Source organism: Otolemur garnettii, unplaced genomic scaffold (genome assembly GCF_000181295.1).
Source record: "Otolemur garnettii isolate 467f Iridium unplaced genomic scaffold, OtoGar3 scaffold00001, whole genome shotgun sequence".
Classification (NCBI taxonomy): Eukaryota; Metazoa; Chordata; class Mammalia; order Primates; family Galagidae; genus Otolemur; species Otolemur garnettii.
The window spans coordinates 35,994,029-36,000,797 of NW_003852396.1; positions in this window are offsets into that span (position 1 = coordinate 35,994,029).

The following is a 6,769-nucleotide window of genomic DNA, read 5'->3' on the forward strand; positions in this document are numbered from 1 at the left end:
ATATTGTCCTCAGTAGAGTGCCATGGAATCACGGCTCACAGCAACCTCGAACTCTTGGGCTTAAGCGATTCTCTTGCCTCAGCCTCCCAAGTAGCTGGAACTACAGGTGCCCACCACAATGCCTGGCTATTTTTTGTTTGTTGTTGGTCCCAGCTGGATTTGAACCCGCCAGCTCCAGTGTATGTGGTTGGCACCCTAGCTGTTGAGCTACAGGTGCCAACCCTGAAACATGTTTTCTTAATCAACCACTTGAATGACCCTACTTGATTATGTAAATACTAGATGAGTAAGCACCTGTTCCCTGGGGAAAGGTATAACAGGAACTTTTGTGTGTTTACCAAGACTGTCTTTTCTCAATGTCCCTAAGAACAGGCATATGTGATCCTTGAGTAGAAGATGGAATCTTTTACAGAGGGGACATGAAGCCTCTTTGGAAGACAGATAGAGGTTCCCAGGCAGTGAGAAATTCCCAGTAGTAGGGAAGGAACAATACATTTCTAGTAACAATGACATCTTTTATTAAATTTGAGAGTATTTCCTTGATTGATTATAATTACTTTCTATCATCGCCAAATCATCAGTAGAAATCTGTTAGCTAAAATATCCTAGTGATGATAAAGGAATAGAGGAAAAGGATAAAGGAAAAAAGAGTCCACGGCAAGAGGTAATGTAGATCCAGAAGCAAAGAAAACCTACAGTGGTGAAGCACCATTGAGGATGGACTCCTCAGAACATAAGCCCTGTCTATAAATCTAAAGGACTGTAGCAATGGCAGAAGTACGTATACTTCATAAAGTATGTGGCATGGCTGCTGGAGCCATCTTACTTGGATATTATGCAAACAGTAAGACTTAAAAAATCGAGAATTTGGGGAGTTCTACAGTGCTGGAGCATCAACAATCCCACATTTTGAATGGCCCTGTCCTAAATGGATGGGGTGGGCAGCCTCTAAAGTGGTCCCCAATGCTTTCTACTTCTTGAGATTCATATCTTTGCATAACCCCCTCCTCCTGATTATGGGCTAGATTTAGTGATTCACTTTTAGCAAACAGAATGAATCAGAGGTGATGGGATGCCACTTCAATGATTCAGTTTCAAAAAGGCCATGGATTCCCTCTCTTTGAGCATCTGGGACATTTACTTACTCACTCTGAGAAGAGCCAGATGCCTTGTTGTGAGCTTTCCAGTGGAGAGGCCCATAGGCAAGGAATTGAGGTTGGTTTCCAGATGACAGCCAGAAAGAGTTACTGAGGCTCCCTGTTCAGCAGCCTGTGAGGAATGAAACATGCAAACAGTCACTTGAGTGAGCTTGAAAGGGTAATTCTCCCCCTGTCAAGCCTTTAGATGCGACCATAGCTCTGACTTATAACTCAACTACAACCTTCTGAGAAACTTTGAACCAGAGGTACAGAGTTAAGCCACACTTGGATTTCTGACCCACATTTAATTTTCAGTGAGAAAATAAGTGTTTGCTGTTTTAAGTTGCTAAGTTTGGGGATAATTTCTTATGTAGTGATAAATAATTCAGAGAGAAAAATAATCAAGTATATGTCACAGATAATTGATAACTTTGGGTAGGGATTCTATTTAGGATTGGATTCTGTGAATGGAGTAAAGGGTTTAATAGAGTCAGACTGTAGGAAATACAATGATATGTTCAAGGATGCATCATGGTATAAAGCAACATGTCTCAGGATATTATACCAAACCATTTTATTTTCATGATTCCGTTTGATGCATATGCAAATCTCTTTTAGAAGAAAAAACACAAAAGCTCAGGTAGAGTCTTGCTAAATAACTCTGACTTGACTTCCCTCACTTCCCAATGATCCACTATGAACACACAGAAAGTTAAATAAAATTATTGGTTAAAAATAATCTGGTAGATCCCAAGTAAAGGCGCTAATCTACATGGGGCTTAAGTGAGGAGGATGCTAAGCAGTCCAGGGTTTTCACCTACCTGAAAGCTGCAGAGAAGCCACTCCCCTCTCATGTGCACCGCCAGCCCACCCCCTGCTTGGCAACTGCACACAGCAGCCTACTCATTAGTAAGTCTCTTTCTATTCAATTCCCAGGGTTCGACATAGCTGAGGCATATAGAAACAGATGGTAGAGCTTTGTATCCAAAGATAAAATAAAAGAGTAGAGGCAGAGAAAACATTGACATCTTCTTGCTCTTATTAGTACACTTAAAAATTATAGTTGTGAGCTGCTACAAGAGATTCTCCGTGTTTTCCAACCTAATATTTGCCTCATTATAATCCTTAACATTAATCGACCTTCAAGTACCTAACCGGCAAAGTTATATTCTATGTAAATTCTGATTTTATTTTAATATTGACATTACAAGTCCATTTCTAGAACCGGTCTGCCACAAGGGTGTGGTCAATCACATAATATGGCCAGTAATAAAGCAGTCTCCAGGCAGCCTGCCTGGGCTTGAACTCCTGATTTCCTAATTATTGGCTATGTCACCTTGGACAAGAAATGTAATATTTTTCATGATTCAGTTTCCTTACTTGGAAGATGAAGATAATAATAGCACCTACTTCACTGCATTATTTTGACGAATCAATGAGTTAATGCCCAGAAAGTGCTTAGAACAGCAGCAGCCCCACAAATGGGCTCCCTCTCTGTTGGCCATTAGTTCTGTGATAGAACAGCAAGCGCTGGGGGAGGGTGGGGTGATGAGGGACTAGAAACCTGAAGTTTCTCCAGCACGGACAAGTTCCTTTTGCCTTAGGAGTCATCCTGACCTAGAAACCATATTAATGGTATAACATTAGGCAATTTTGTGTTCACTGAAAATCCCAGATTAATACTCATGGGACAGTCTCTGGAGACCCCTTGGACCTGCTTAGCCTTCAGACCTGTTGGGCCTTAGCTCATACATATGCATTTGGACAAGTATGACTTAGAGCAGGGAAACGGGGGTTGTATCAATTTATTGAGCCATTATTTTTTATTTTATGGCTCTGTGTTTTCTTTTGAAAAATACATGGTTTCTTCTCTTGCCCTCCTGGGAGCAAAGAAAATCATAACTTAAAACAACTGTCTGTGAAAAAGAAACTTTGCAGACAACAGTGCTTCTGGCAGATAGAACATCATCTATTCAGTAGAAAAAGCCAAACTTGCTTGTTATCTTTTAATTACTCCAAAGGGAAAAAAAACCTGAGACTTGTAGCTTTTCTATGGTTATCTTTATCTAAAGCCTCACAATAAATAGAATCTTCCCTCCAGCAATAAGAGATGAAGGCCCCGGCACTGACAAGCAAGAGGCATGAGCGGTCCACCCATGCTTGTTCTCTGGGATAAACTCTATCATTTGGAAGAAGGCTTCTGAGCTTGGGCTGGGAATTCTGTAAGGCCATACAGAACTCCATTCCTCTCACTGGACTAATCAACACAAGCATGCAAGAGAAACCTGTTTCTCAGACATCTTGCATTCACACACACACAGTTCTTACGTGCAGACACTCACAGCTTCAAGACATGTGCACATATACAGATGCATAATGGCCACAGGTCCTAGATGTTAAAAGAGAGAAGTGTGAGGTGTCAGGAGTTGACATCAGTTCAGAAAAGGGAGATTTTCAGTAGATTGTTGTTAAAGTAAAACTGAGGCCCAAAGCCTTCACAAGCCCTTTGACAGGACTGATAAGGGGAAGGTGCTAGGCCGGGACTATCTCTCTGCAGGTATTCAATGTATATTTTTAAATTCAGTTGTTTGAAGTCTGTCAATGTGGGTGCTGAATTATTCTTGATTCAGAGATATTTGAATATGAGAGGAAGATGAATTTCAATCAGCCAATCAATATGCACTCAGTGGCTGCCTTTTAGGGGCAAGCAGTGCCCTGGGCTCTGAGATAGAAAGGTGATCAGGACATTATTCCCACCGCATGGTGGTCTAACAGGAGAGATAAGACTAACTCATAGGAAGCAGACTAATGCAACATCACTGATAGACTATTAATACCCCAAAGGACCTAGTATTATAAAACACATACGTTTTGACAGTGAGATGCTGATATACAGAGATATTAAAAAACTTTCTTATAGACAGATAGCCAGCAAATAGAGCAGTTCTTCTAGATGGGATTGCTTTCTCTCCAGCTCTTTGCATTGTTTTATAACTTTACTTAAAAAAAAAAAAAAAGCCAATTAATATGGCCCTTTGTTTTAACTTAGTGTCCCTCCTCCAGGATCATGAAGTCTCACAGGTACCAACCTGATCTTACACATTTACAGAGTTCACAGTGACTGATGAGAACATATGTATCCACTTATTTAGTCCATCAGCCTAAAGTGACCTGAATGAAGCAGAGACAGTAGCCTACATAACTTTCCTCTTGGCCCAGGGCTCCATTCATTACACTGAGTAGCATAGGGAGTAAAGATCTAAATCTTGGGTACAGATTCAGGGTAAGATTTTTTTAAACTTGGCATAAAAATTACAGACATATTTCCAAAAGCCCTTCTGTTTTCCTCTCCGATTTAAACTAAGTTCTTATATAAATTTATATACAAGGATAATGCATTTTCATTTCAGTCAGCAGGAAAAGGTCAGATTCCTCAGGTGCTTTTGACTCTTCATATTTGGAGACAGAATCGTTGAAAGGTTTTAATATAGTTCTCCTAAGGGATTTTTAGAATTATACCAGTTCACTCAATCATCAAACAAGTATTTTTCAAATCTTCTACTCTTTGCCAAATACTGGACAAGTTGTTGGCTAAAAACTTGTCTGGTTAAATTATTGGGCAATTATTTTATTTCTAGGGGAAAAAATCCCTGGCATAGCTATTCTTTTCCTAGTGTTACTGTTACAACTTATATACAAACATACCACAAATGTGGTGTATTATAACTTACCACAAATGTGATAGCTTATAACAATAGGAGTGTAAGAAGTCCACAATCAAGGTGTCCGCTGGGCTATCCTTAGAGGCTCTAGAAGACTTCCTTTTCCCTTCCTAGCTTCTTGTGGCTCCTGGCAGTTTCTACCATCTCCTTGGCTTTTAGATGCATCCACCTAAATTCTGCCTCTGTCTTCTTCTCTGTATATGTCTTCATGTCCTTTCCTCTCTCTATGAGGAAACCAGTCATTGAATCCAGGACCTACTCAAAATCAGAATAATTTCATCTCTAGCTTTTTAATAATTATATCTACAAAGGCCCAATTTCAAAATAAGGTCATATTTTTAAGTACCAACTGGAAATGAGTTTTGTTGTGTGTGGAGAGGAGGGCTCTTTTCAACCCCGTCATTGATAGCTTGGCCTGCGTAGGTAAGATGGATAGTAAAAGAGATGAGGATGGAGGGAAGCTCAGCTTTGTCTGCAGACACTTCCTCCCAGCTTGCTGCTGGCTTTTCACTGTTCTATTCCCTCTCTTGCATATATCCATATCCGGAATGCTCACCTTGGTTCTTGTCTCCTGATTTACATGATTCTTTGGCATATGATCCTGGTTCTTAACTATTTGTCAACTTCCTGACCTATGCATGCTCTCATGAGTACCTTGGCTTATCTGGATCTGAGTCTTGCCCTTCATTATCCACCTTATTCCACTTAACAGATATTCCCTGAACATTCCTATGTGTCAGGAACTGTGTAATATGCTGGGTGCTTGGTGATAAACATGACAGAGACCCTCTTTACTCGCTTCCCTTGCAGTCCTGAGCTTTACCAACCTGCCCCATCAAACTGAGATGTCAGTTCAGGAGAGAATGATATGAAGAAGAGGGTGCTGCAGAGAATGAATTCAGTGAAGGTGGTGGAGGGAGATTCAGGTTTCAGAAGCAGAGGTGAATCTTGTGCCCCACTTCTGTCCCTATGAATTTTGTGCCTGCACCCAACAGTGGTGGGATGGTAGAGTCACCACTGACATTGTCTGCTGAAAGAACATGGATATTTCTCCTGGCTGCCTGGCCTCAAAGCCTAATATTCTCCAGGAAATTCTTTCATACATTTTGTTTAAACTATTTAGAGGTCTCTGTTGTCAGCCAGGAGGAATTCAGACTGACACAGAAGCCTCTGAAGGCAAGTAACAAAAAACACTTTTTCAAAGCAGCTTAAATCATATGGAAAGGTACTTGCTCCCCTAACAAGAAGTACAGAGGAAGAAGGCTGCCGAGGTGACCCATCAAGAGTCTGGCTCCATTTTATTAGAACATTCAACGCTGTGTTCTACTCTGTGTGTTTTCATCCTCTCTGAGTGGTCACACTTTGACTATGACAGTTCCACATATCAGATTAGACATGATAATGTCTAGAGGTAGAAGGAGATTCTATACTTCTTCTGTCCCTTTTTAAACAGCACCTTACTTAGGAGCCCTCTAGAGACTTTCCTTCCTAAACCAGCCACTGGTAAGGAGAATGATATTATTACAATTATCTTGGGCTAATTAGGTTCCACCTTCTGAATCTGGGGAAGGAGCCAGATTACCTAAAGCACATAGCCAGGTGAAGGGAAGTGGCTGTGTGAAAAAATAAATAATAGGGCTTTTCTGTAGATTAATAGTTGCTGGGTAAATAACCCATCCTGTCTGCTCTTGGAAATTACTACAAGGTCCAGCCAGAAGGTGATACTACTTTGTTTTGGGGTCATGGTTTGGGGATATTTTACATACCTACAACCAAAAATGTTTGCTAGTGTATTTGGACTAGGAGGGGGTGGAAAAGAAAAGGGATAAAGAAAATGATGTGGCTCTGCACCTGTGGCTCAAGTGGCTAAAGCGCCAGCCACATACATCTAAGGTGGCGGGTTCGAAT